Below are 13,598 nucleotides of genomic sequence, written 5' to 3'. Positions count from 1 at the left end.
AACTCTGCTCCTTAAAAACTTAAGGTAGAATATCAGGAAATGCAGAAACTCCCAGCTGCAGACAAATAAATTGAATATAGACACTTTGCAACATGACGTCACGCGAGCAAGATCCCAAAAAAACTGATGACTCCCATTGGTTTTAGCTGCCAAGTTGTCAACGTGACGTGCTAAATCTTCAATGTACACTGCAGGAACACAAAATCTAACCAAATATGTCTGTTTTTTAGTGCAAATATCTTAGTAAACTTAAAATAACACAAAGCTAGCTTATAAGTAACTTTTCAGCAAGATATAGGAGCTTGTTTTAAGATGTTTAGAATACCCAAACATTCTGCTCAAGTAAGAGTAGAAGTACTTTTACATATTTTTACTCAAGTAAAAGTAAAAAGTATCCATCCAAGAAAATACTCAAGAGAAAAAGTATTTGGTAAAAAGTCTACTCAAGTACTGAGTAACTGATCAAATTGTCAATCTTTTTTTTTTTAAAGGTTTTGTTGGCTCTAGTGGCCTTTATTTGAAAGTAGTTTGACAGGAAACAGGGTAATCAGAGAGGGGGAAGACATGCGGCAAACGATGCCAGGCCGGGAATCGAACCTACGACCACCGCTACAAGGACTAAGGCCTCAACGTGGGTCATGCTTTGCCTCTGCGCCACCACAGCACCCAAATTGTCAATCATTTAATATTTAAAATCAGATGTACCAAAATATAAAGTTAAGTGGAAATTTTGGTATTTTAAGGACAAAAATTACAATAATTCATATAAGTAACAGAAACTAACAAAATCAGGCAAAAAAATGTTTTTCCCAAATCGGTTTCTTTCCAGAAATCCAGAAATTTTACTCAAGAGTTCAAATACCTCATAATAAAATTACTAAAGAAAAAGGAAAAAGTACAGCGTAGCAAAAATATTCCTAAAAGTACTTTTTAAAAAATACTCAAGTAAATGTAACTAGTTACTGCCCAACTCTGGTTTTAAGTGAATACTTCCTTAATGATAAAAAGTACTGGTTTCATTGGCAGATTATTTCACTTGTAACATTGGAACAATATGTTGTAATAAGAAAAATAATCTGCTAATAGAACTAGTACTTTTTCATCAATATTAAGAAATTATTGACTCTAAACAAGCTGCTATATCTAACGGAAAAGTTGCTTCTAAGTTAATTTTGTCTTATTTCAAGTGTACTGAGACATTTGCTCTAGAGACTAGACCAAAAATACTTGGCAATATTTTGTGCTTTTGCAGTGTATGCATGATATATAAAATAAAAACGGATGCAGTACTTTGCCAATAATTGTCAACACTCCAGCTCGATAAAGTCTCAGTGTCACGTTTCACAAATCAGCAAAAAGTTTTAATAAAAATGAAAAAATAGCAAGAGAGAGGGAAGTAGGTCTGTTATGCTAACTTTACTTTTTTTTTTTTACTTTATTTATTGGAATTTGGCACTCTTCACTCTCCATACAGAAAAAGTCCTTTGCCTTACACCACAGAGGACTCCATTATCATTACTGCAGTTTGTATTCAGTCGTTTGCAGAGTTGTCTCCCTGCCAGCCTCACATAGCGGCCACAGCCATTTGTTTAAACAGAATTAGATTGTAGCATGTTGATACACTTAGAAAGAGTCATTGTTAGTGTTTCTAATGAGTTATCGATCGGGGAAGTTTAAATTTGCGAGGATCTCAGAGCAGCTGCGGCGTTCTCCGTGTATTCGGGGAAACGAGATGCCATGTTGCAACAAACTTGCGGTATAAACAATGATTTCGTTCACACAAATAAACAGAACTGTTTGAACGGGCTGAGAGCTTTGGGTCTGATTAAGTCACAGCGATGATTTTCCCAGAGGAAAACATCCAACAGGGCATCCGAGGCCAAATTCAACAAGCCTTCGTTACAATATGTACATTACAAGCTATTACCTTGAACCGTCTGTTGTCTTGTTGATTAATCTTAGCTTAACTTTTCTTAATAGCATTTTTCCTCATCTAAAATAAACCAATGTTATGTTTTGGATTAATCACGATTAATCATGATTAGTCAGTAATTAAAATAATCTTCAACTAAGTTAGTAATCGATTACTCGTTTACTGAAGAGTACAGACTCAAAAAGATAAGTTATTTGCTTAAAACAACAACGTACTCTGAGCAGTAATTAAGACAAAAGTGCACAGAAAATATATACATTTTGCATTTAAGATTTAAAAAAAATTTTGATTGTAAGCTTATCCTACCCAAAACTCTACAAGTGGAATAGTTTTTAGCTTCACCTGGTTTAAATTCTCATTTAAAGCACCTGCTGCCATCCCATTTATAGGAATTGAATTGCTTGTTTAACATAATTTAATGTATTTCTAGTATTGTATATAAAAGGCTGTGGTTAAGCGGTTAAATGAAAAATCTGCAGCAAGTGCTAGTTTTTTTATTCAATTAATCGATTGTCAGAATAATCAATTACTAAAATAATCATAATGTTGCAGCCCTAGTTTGAAGGAGTCAAAGCGACGCTCCCAAACTTGAAAATACTGCACCAACTGTTAAGCATGGTGATGGCAGCATTATTCTGTGCACCTACAGTAACAGGTAATGATTAATTTAGTTATTGATTATTCTGATTAACCTCTTATTTTTTGATCAACAAATTAATCATTAGATAGCAAATGGCTAGTAGGAGATTTTTTTTTAACCTTGTGAAATTAGAACATATTTAAAGATTTAGATGTTTTTTTTATCTTGACTGCAAAATGTATTTAATTTTTGTACAGTTGGGGCTTATTTATTGTTCCGAGGGTGTTGTTATTTCAGCAAATGGCAGTCATTAATTGATTACTAAATTAGTTGACAATTATTTAAAAAGAATCAACTAATCACAACTAATCTGATTCATCGCTTCAGTCCTGATTAATCGTAGTAGTCCAATCATTTTCATTGGACTACTACGATGCAGTAGTCCAATGAAAGCCAAGAGATTTTAGTCTGAAATGTAAATTTGAGTAAATAATAAATTTTTTATGCCTTTTGAGTTTCCATAATCGATTAATTTGATTAATCGTTCCAGCCCTACTAGATGTTCTAACATGACAGTGAATGAGAGAAAAATCAAATGTTATTTCAGACTAGTGCAATGAATAGTTTTTTTAAGTACTAAAGTTGTACAGTCATAGCAGTAAAAAAATCCCCAAATAGATGTGATATTTATGCACATTATGACTATACTTAGCTATCATTTTCAGACCAGAAAGTACTTCTGTTGACATGGTAAATAAATAACTGGTTTCTAAACACAACAAAATAAAAATAACTGCAAGTTGAAAACAAATTTTCAATCCTCACTAGACTGGGATGCAAATCACTTCAACTGTTGCTCAATCTCTGCAGTTCTTTGAGCTCCAGCTGCATCCAACCCAGTTTCCTCAGCCAAATTTCTCAGTAATTTTAATAACCCTTGTGTTTTGTTTTAAGCTAAAATTAACACCAGCTAGAACAAGCTGTTGTTGCTTCCACATGGGAACCGCTTTATGGTGTCGCAGTCGTTTCATAACGAGACAACCTGCTGAGAGAGGAAGGAGCTTTCCACATCAATTCTGAATGCGTCAAATGAAAACAAGAGGAAGTTTGATACGAGAGCGCATCTTCTGTCCTACAAAAAATAAAACCCATGCATGCAATTAAGATTTTTTCATAACAGATCTAATTTTATTTTTAAAAATTTTCACTTTAATTTCTAAAAAGAAATTACAAATGACTGAAAATATTTTCAAAAAGTGGATTTTATTTCAATCCTTCCTTCTGGGAGTTTTATGACGGAGAATTAGGGTCAGGCTACACATTCTTTTTGTCTAACTATAAGTATAGTTATCAAAAACACTGAAATACTTCGTTGTAGAGTTGACCAGAATTAAAGTCCAAATAAACAGAAGATATAAAACACGTTTGTTAAACCAGACGGCGCCTCTGGAGGCGATGACATCACTCTGAACTATGGAAACCCAAGGAGAGCATTGGTGGAAATATCCCCATTTTCCAAATATTAAATCTTCAAAAACCAAAAATTTGATTAAACGATGGAATCAATTAATCTCCCAGCCGTAGTGTTCAAAACAAACCTAAAGATGCACCAATCCGATGTATCAGTCCCAATATTGAAAAGAAATCCAGATCAGGTATTTGTGACAATGTGACCAATCTATAAGAGTGGATCTATTCAGTCTTGTTCTATGGTTTGCAGTCTGAGTGATGTCATGCTTTATTATTTATTTTACATTATATTTAGTATAATGCTCTTTCTGAACCATATGAAAGAAGGTTCTTTTTAAGTTTTACCAAGGTAGTCAACCTATTGTTTTTGTCAGTTTCTTTATTATTCATTTACATTGGCTGTTCTACTCCTAATTGCACTGACTGAACAAATTAAAGTTGCACTGTACATGTTACATGTTTGACCAGGTTTGGGAAGCTAAGCTAAGTGTGCTGTACTGGTGCAGAGTTACCAAATGAATTTGTAACTCAGTACATTTATGTCTGTACTTAAAGAAACTAAATGTTTTAAGTCAACTCAGCTCTATTTTTCTGTATCAAATTGGTATCGGACAATACGAAACTTCAAATATTGGTCAAAAAGGTGGATCGGTGCATCCCTAAACAAACCTCCATGTTTTTTCTTGGAATCATTTTAAAAAGAAACAGGTTCTTTTGCCCCGTTCTGCAGAATGATACTGTGTATAGTCAGCTTGTTTTTCCGCTTTGTTTGTGTTCAGTGAATACTCAGGATGCGGAATAACGTGCCACCGCGCGCCCAAGGAATTAAAACCCATCCCAGCCACCAGAGACGGACAGACAGCAGGTTTTATCAAAGAATCTGGGTTACCTTGAGGCTTCAATTACCTGAGCAGACACAGTCTAGCTGTCTTGCCGGCTTTTTTTGATGTTTCACTCACCGCTGTACATCCTGCACAACCAGGTCAGGCAGTGACATTGCCCGCCATTTGGCCTTTTTCAGTCAGACAGCATTCCTTCATTTCCAGTATGACCTTTATTTTCTCTCTGGCATTATAAAAAGACAACCCTCTGCCCTCTGGACATTAACAGTTCGACAGAAGGTCAACGACTTGACCAATGTACAGAAAAGCAACACAATCTTCCAATCTAATGAGATTAAAAGTTGAAAAACAAAAGGTTTGCATGTATAAAGTAAAGGTTACGTTTTTGAGGTTTTAACCCCTTCAGACCTGACGTCCACTGGAATGGACATGATATATTTCTGGGTTTAAACAAATAAAAAACAGGGATTTTGCCATTTGAGTGATTCTTGCTACTGACTAATTTCTTATTGACCAATGACCAGTAAGACATTGGTCAGTATGTCTTATATTGACCACTTGCATTTAACTACTAGTAAATGTCACTAGTTACATTTACTCAATTAAATTTACTTGAGTATCTTTTTTGAAAAAGAAAATTTCTTTTAGGAGTATTTTTACTACGTTGTATTTTAACTTTTTTTTGAGTACTTTTATTATGAAGAAGGTTTCCCCCAGAAAACTGTCTAAGCCCGTGGTCGGGGCGCTCGGGCAGTCATTCATCCAGCGGCCCATTGTGTTTTTGAGTTTAAAAATGTTTAAAGTTGACAGGAAACCTGAAAATATCACTTGATAATTATGTCTTATTGGAAGATTAATACCTGAACACCAACTATAAAGTCTTAAAAATGCAAACATTAAAAAAAAAAAAACATGTGCCAGTAATATTGGAATTTGGCATCAGACAAGCATTGCTCTGAAACTAGAGAAGGGGAGGAGTACGTGTCTATTTTACATTAAAAATATAAATTTAACTTCATGGTAGCCTATTAAAATTGCTCTTGTAATTTTAAATATTTCCAGTGATAATATTTGAAGTTATTTTGAAACTATTTTCCATCATTAAATTGCAGGAGTTTTTTCAAAGCTGAATGTCCATTCCAACGGACATCAAAAGTTGGGGTATACAAACCAACATGCAAAGAAAAAAAAGTATCTGTAAACATTTTATAGCTTATTTGCAGTTCCATGAGTCATTTTTCTTTATTTTTATGTTTTTAAGAGCACAAACGCTGGCTTTCTTAAACTGCTTGCAAAATAATAATTTCTTTTTATTTTAATGCTGAATTGGAGTAAGATTTAAGGTTTTTTTGCTCTGTTGATAAAAATCAGGTCTAAATTGAACGGCTGCAGGTTGTTTTCTGACGATACAAGAGATCTGAAAGGGCTTTCCAGCCTGTGAAACATTGAAAAATAATATTAGGCAAATTAGTAAGGAAGGAAACCCTCTGCTCTCTCTAAAGCTCTAAAAGCTGTTTCTGTAACACCTGATACATCAAACAGATGGGATATTTTCTGTAGGTCCTCTCATCTAGGACAGTGGGTCTTTTGGAATATAAATAATTAAAAAAATATTTGTTTTTCTTCTTCTATGTCACAATCATACAGTGTTTTGACAAAAAACACAGTAATATACAATAAAGTTAGTAGCTGCAAAGTGAGAAACGGTGAAAAAGTCCCAGAGTTTGAATACTTTGGAAAAACCCCTTGGGTTAGAAAATTAGTATATTTAGTTCATATTTTGCCAATAGCATTATAGTATTACTTCCTTTTTTAGTCAGTTATGTTACAGTACATTCTTCCTGTTTTAAACTGTGGCTGGAAAAAGGGGGATTTCTCTCTTATTCTGCATTATTTTATACAGATTTGATTATATTTTGATCCTCTAATCAAATTTTGAGCAACTTTATCTGTAGAGAGTGTGAATGTGTTTGGGGGCCAGCAGAGCTCAGCCCACCCAGGGCACCATTCATCTCAGAACCGCCGCTGCTCTAGATTTGCTTCAGTGATGGAGTTGATGAGTTTCTGTTCTGCAGCGCTAATATGACACACATCTTCCACTTTCACATGCTTACTATTTACTAAGCTTAATTTGCATAAATTCCACCCTTGTAATGCATCGCTCCTTTTAGCCCACACCAGTTGAGAGCTTTAAAAATATTGTTTTCCACTCACATACTTTACAGTCTTAGCAACAAATCACTCAACACATGCAATCAGTGCAACTTCTGCACCAGATTACATATTCTCTGACGGGAAAGCTAATGAAAAACATAACGAGATGTTCAGGTTGTGGAGTGTAGAAAGGGTAAGGGAATATTTGGGGTTATTTTTAGCTCTGATCTGCACGCTTAGCGGGTTTAACACCGGGTGACATCGGGTTTGATGTGGTTTTGTCTGCTAAATTTATTGAAATTTAGATTCTCCTAATTGATTCGATTCAAACAACCTGTGGATTAACGTTCGGCTCCAGGCTAAACGTAAGAAAGGAGGGCTTGGTTATATAATGAGGATAAAATCAGTGGCACAATGAACACGTCTAAACAAACCGACATCGCTAGCATAACGTGCGTTAGTCCTGAGCCGCGGCGGCAGCTGTTCGGTAAATCCCTCCACAGTCTCCCAGTAACGGTTCATCACTCCCTACTTACCCGCTTGTGAAACGTCAAATCGGTCCTCACACGGAACTTCACTCGGTGGTTTACCGGAGTAGCTGCATTGCTGTTGCGGGGTGAAGGTGCGCTGCTCGCGCGGTTGGTTTTATTCTGCTTTCCCTCGGAGTCTTTCCGTTACTCCCGCGGTAAGAGCGGCTGCCTCCTCTGTCAGTCACGGAGCCGAGCCGGCTGAGCGCTCGGCCGCCATCTTGGTTTTGATGGGAGTCCGCCGACACACACACACACACACACCCACACACCCCCCCTCCCACACACACACGCACGCACGCACACACACACACACACACACACACACACACACACACACACACACACGTTCATGTTTACATCACTTCAGAGGACATCCCAGTTACCCACCGGCACAGGGGCGAGTATAATGTGCGAGTGTTCGGGGTGCCTTATACCCCCAGCTTCTCAGCATTTTACTTTTTAAACCTGGATCCTTCTGGTCTACAAATAAACTCTGCTGGGAACTTCTTGTTTTGTTCATTAAGGGAAAAAATGCAAACAGTTATTGATCCATTTCTCTAAGCCACCGACTGATACACAGTAATCAATGAAGGTGAGCTGGTCAGATCCTGATGCAGCAAAGCAACTTAAACCCCAACACTTCCAATTCAAGGTTCTTTTTCCTGATTGATGTCTTTGCTTTCTGCCAAATATATCCTCTGTTCTGCTGTTCCAGTAATTCAGCTTCAAACTCATAAATGCAATTCAAGAATATTACATTCTCTCTCAAAAACATAAATTCAATCTCCTTCTGATTGTACTTTAGGTTGTTTTTCTTTTTCAATCTGTAAACATCCACTTTTAAAGCCTGTGGAGGAACACGATGTGTTCAGTATTTATATCATAAACATAATGAATTTTGTCAATCTCAAGTAGATTTATTGTTCCCTTCAGAATCAGAAAGACAAATTAAAAATCTCTGAGGCAACTACTTGATATAATTTTTTTTAATTATTGATCTGGTGATCCATCAGCTGCAGCATAATCTCAGCTCGGTTACCTGTCCAGCTTTGGTGGAGGATCATGTCCAGTTTAGCAATGATCTGCACCAGTTGAATGAAAAGTTGTAACCTTAATGCATGTATTTGGACACAGTATCAAGTTATATATCCAAATGTTTGTTATTGAAGGCATAATTACAACCCTTCCTGAATTATTAAAGGTTTTTATTTTCATAGAATCCTTCTTCCGGGATCAAAATTAATTATATACATTTCAGTTTCTAAGCAGCAATAAAATATTACAGTAAACTTCAATGGATTTTAGGAAGCATCTAGACAGTGACTTTGCAGCAATCCCTCCTCCTTAACATGTGTGTAGCTACAGTAGATGGTAGATTGTCAAGTCGCTGACTTTACCACAATCCCTCATACTGAGCATGCACATGATAACAGTGGAAAGGAAAACTCCCTTCTAACAGCAGAACCTTGCGTATAACCAACTAATTTTGCTTTTTTATTATTCTTTTTTTACATATCTTCTTAAATATTTATTTTATCCTTGTTAGTGTGCTGAATGTTCTGTAAAACATTTACCTTTATAAATTACACATCATCCGTCAGAGAAATAAAGTAGTATAATATTTTTAGTAAGAAGTCACTTTTGTGCCAAAACAATCATTAGATAAGCAAATCCACATTAACTTAGAAAATAGCTATAATCTCTGTGATTAATATTGTTACCTGGGATATATCGCTTCTAAAAGGACATTTTTCACATATTTTAAAGGAAACTTAAACTAACTTTACATAGAAACTGTTAGAAATTTATTAGAATAATTCACAACTCTGCATTTAGTTGTTTGAAACAACTAAATGCTGATTAAAAAACAATTTTAGAAAAAAATGTTTTTTTCTCAAATGGCTAGAATCAAGAGCTGAGGCAAAAAAGAAAACGTTATGAAGTCTGTTACCACTTAAAAATACAATAAAGTCTGGCTCCTTGAAGACAAAGAAGAAGGCATTTCCAGAGACTCAGAAAACACCAAGTTTTATTTATTTTATTTTACATTTCTATTTCTAATCATTATTCATGCAACCCAAATGGAAGCTTTCACAACGCTTTTAGTCCAAACAAGACTCAGAATTGCTGTACTGTTGCAAATGAGGAGAAATTCACAGATATAATATTTTATTAGGTGGTGACTCACATTTTTTGTCACCAAAGTAAAGTGATGAAGCTGAGTAATTTATGTCCCCAGCATCTGACTGCACACACACAAACACACACACTTTTTCCCCAGCAGGAGGGAGCTCAAATAATCTACCTGATGCTGACAATGAAATTACCTCAAGTCCTATTTGTTAATGAAACTGACCTAATTCTGGGTTTAATTAATGATGTAAACCCAGATTGTGTAATACTTTCCCTTAAACTTGATTTTCCTCTTTTAAAGTGACAGATTGTTCCGTGTCTCTTGAGGATAAACAACCCAATCAGTCAAAGGTTTGCAGGATTGTGTCATTTATGCAGACCGTTTCAAAGCACAGCCACAATTTCCAAGGCTCCTTCTGGACTAAGTGCATCAGACAGAGCAGATAAATAAAATAGGAGCGGCTTACAAGGGCAGACAGTGCTGAGGAAAACGTCAGACAGTGAGGACAGCTTTTTCTCATGCTCACTTGTCATTCTGCATCAAAGTAAATGAACCCCAATGTTTGGCATAGACCATCATGACAGAAAACAGAAGTTTTTTCATTTTTCATTTTGGAGCCTCCCTTCTAACAGCAGAACCTTGCGTGTAACCAACTAACCAACCGTGTAAAAATGTCCCATCTGGCGGTCATGAAGTAAGCAGGACAAACAATAAGTAAGTGTAGAGGGATGAAGTTTTGTAGGAATATCTAATAAAAAGATTTTTATTAGTAGCAAATGGACAGTCTAACCCCAGTGTTTCCCCAATGTAGTCTAAAAGTTGTCACACCCTAGATGCTTTTCACTTTTAAAGGTGGCCTATTGTGTTTGCTTGAACAGGTTAGAATATGAGCGATACAAAACATGTTCATCACATATTTTGCACAAAATCCTTCTGAGATAATGAGATTTTAGTTTGATCTTTAAGCTGTTGTAGGGCATCTTGTCACTTTAAATCCAAACAAGTTGCTGCTGGCCACGCCCCCCAAATCAACGTTTACACTCACTCGCAAAAATGGCTGCAAATAAATGTGAAATTATACAACCATACATCTTTGAAAAACAGAAAAGCCTCCTGTGCAACCTACAAGAAAACAGCAAGTGGTTTCTGGATGGTAAGTCAACAACAAAACGCTTGTCTTTTCCAACAGCCATTATACAGCGCATACAGCTGTAAAACCAGCTGACCAAAGGTGTTGGGATTTGGCTTCGGTTGCTTGGTAACGGGGTGGGCTTTGCTGGGGTTGCTAGGTAACGGGGCTAGGATTGGCTAGGGCTTCTCGGTAAGGGTTGTAGTCCTGGTTGGATTGTAACTTAACAGTCAGGAGGTTTTTGAAACACCACAAAACATGAACTTACTGCCAAGAACCGACTGGGTGTTTAGTTTTTTTTTAAGCATTTGGTTTGTTTTTAGAAGCAGTAGAAACCCAAGTTGAAGTACAAAAATGAGAAAAATGCTAATTTAATCGGTTCCATTTAACATTCCTCAATATATTTTATTAACAGAGCAGCACAAATAACCATATAATTGTGAAATTAAATGAAAAAGATTCATGCTCTTATTTATTTTACACAAAAATCTTAAACGTGTATTCATGCAGCTCCTCTTTATACTTCGTTTAGGAGGGATTTGCAGCAGGCATATCTGCGAGTCTGTCAGTCATGCTTTATGAACCATGCTCATCCCCGCCTTTCCTGTAACAATAAGTTGTTTCTCTACCAATAGCACATTTAGCAGTGAGTGGATAAGGTTGATTGACTACACTAAAACCTGCCTCCTGGCTCCGATTGGTTGGTTTTGGTTTGCAGTGGGAGAAGCCAGAGGACCTCCATTTTTTTTCACAGTCATACGATGACGACAAGAGGTGGGCGGAGTACCCAAAGATTTTAATAAGAGTAGAACTACTTACTTACTAATAAGTAAGTAGTTCCTACTACTTACTTATTAGTAAGTAGTAGGAAGTAGTTCCTACTTCCTATTAGTAAGTAGTAGGAAGTAGTTCCTACTTACTTATTAGTAAGTAAGTAGTTCTATTTAATAGATAATTTTTATCAAGTAAAAAGTGGCCGTCCAAGAAATTACTCAAATAAGAGTAAAAAAAGTATTTGGTAAAATGTTTACTTGAGAACTGAGTAATTGATAAGAATTATCATTTAACATTTAAAAATTACATAATCAGACAGACCAAAAATATAAAGTTAAGTGGAAATATTGGTATTTTAAGGACTGAAATGACAATAATTTATATAAGTAACAAAAAATAACTAAATCAGCCAAAAGAACATTTGCCTGATTTCTTATTGATTTTTTTCAATAAAAAACTTACGAAACTTTAACAAAAACTGCAGCTATGTTTCTGTGTCTGGTGGATTTCTGGTTAAAACATGTTTGTTTTTCATTCAGTGAAAGACAAACATGTCTGGATTTTTCTGGAAGAAAATCAATAAATTTTACTCAGGTAAGAGTACAGATACTTCATAGTAAAATTACTCAAGTAGAAGTAAAAAGTACGTCGTAATAAAAGTATTTCTAAAAGTAAATTTTTTCAGAAAGGTTACTCAAGGAAATGTAATGAAGTAACTAGTTGCTATCCAATTCTGGTCACGACATAGTCCAAAAATATTTTTCTTTTAGAAAGCTTTAAATCTGAACAAATCTGCTCTTATTTTGCCATAACACTTTTGGAATAAGTGGCCTGATTGTTGAAGATGTTGGAGACTTTTCCTCCCATCTTGTTCTACACCGCAGCATCTTGGGAGTGACTCACTGCTCAGGGCTGTTCAAATTAATAACCATAAACGAAAAACTAACAACGCCTTCCAAATGGCCTTCAAGCCCCATCCTGATCAATGCTAAATAAAATTATTGTGACTATTTATGAGATGGTTCTCATGCAGCAGCTGAGTTTTATTTTGTGTTGGAGGGCTGTGTGTGTGATGAAGCTGGCTCAAGCAGCTGGGTGGAGGTGGAGTGCTGGCAAAGTCTTTTCACACATATGTGCAGTCATAAATCTATTACATGTGTGCTATATGTTTTGTTCTCAAAGGTTAGATGTTAGAAAAAACTGAGACTGGATTTTCACAGTTTCCACAAGACAAACAATCTGAAATTTTCTGCAAAGGCTGTTTTATTGGAGAGCTGAGCATATTTAGACAAATCTGTTGTGCTGCTGCAGTCATTGTAATCTAAAGATTACTGCTGCCATCTGCTGTCTTCTGCAGCCCAATACATGAAATTAAACTCCACATATAAGGTTTTTGTGAAATGCAATACCTAAATATTTATATTTTCAGGCCTAATATGCCAAATAAACACAGATGCACCAAAAGGTATCTTCATATAACCATTTTTTAGCAGATAGAAGCGGATAAATCATTTGTCTCTATTTTTTACTATTTGTTAAAAAGGTCACTATGTCATGACATCATAGTATGATAATCTGTGAAAAATGTCTATGCCTTCTCCCAGTGCCAACTAGAAACAACCATTCAGAGACAGGAGGAGCCTCTTAGCGCTGTCAATCATGCCCATGTACACACAGGTTTTTCCATGATCAGGTGATGCCTTTCTCTGTCTGATGCAACTTTGTGAAATGTTGAAAAAGAAAACAAAACAATATTAGTAAAGTAGTAACAGTATTGTTACAAATAACTGTGTCATTAGGGACTATCGTCACAATCTTGAAGCATCTGGGTATTGATTTTCTTAAGTTTAAATTTTAATTATCGCCTTGTTTATTTACAAGGCGATAACACACACACATAATATGTGTATGTGTTCACACAAACAGACATATTATATATATATATATATACATATATATATATATATATATATATATATATATAATGATAATAAACCTTCTATTTTTATAAGGTAACAGTGACCGGAAATTGTGTATTCTTCACTGCATGTG

The 13,598-nt window shown here is 35.6% G+C and overlaps 1 protein-coding gene across 10 annotated transcripts in view; it reads right to left on the bottom strand.

Moving 5' to 3' along the window:
* The window catches only part of LOC114143376 (C-myc promoter-binding protein-like), a 71,927-nt gene extending 64,183 nt beyond the window's left edge, over window positions 1-7,744 (bottom strand). For all 10 annotated transcript variants that reach the window (XM_028015325.1, XM_028015326.1, XM_028015329.1 and 7 more), the window contains exon 1: window positions 7,516-7,744. The gene's annotated coding sequence lies outside the window, so the exon portion shown is untranslated. The remainder of the gene's footprint in view (window positions 1-7,515) is intronic.
* Between the last annotated feature and the right edge of the window lie 5,854 nt (window positions 7,745-13,598).

Source organism: Xiphophorus couchianus, chromosome 4, assembly GCF_001444195.1.
Source record: "Xiphophorus couchianus chromosome 4, X_couchianus-1.0, whole genome shotgun sequence".
Classification (NCBI taxonomy): Eukaryota; Metazoa; Chordata; class Actinopteri; order Cyprinodontiformes; family Poeciliidae; genus Xiphophorus; species Xiphophorus couchianus.
Note: the sequence above shows the minus strand (reverse complement) of the source record. Positions and strands in the feature narration are given on the sequence as shown.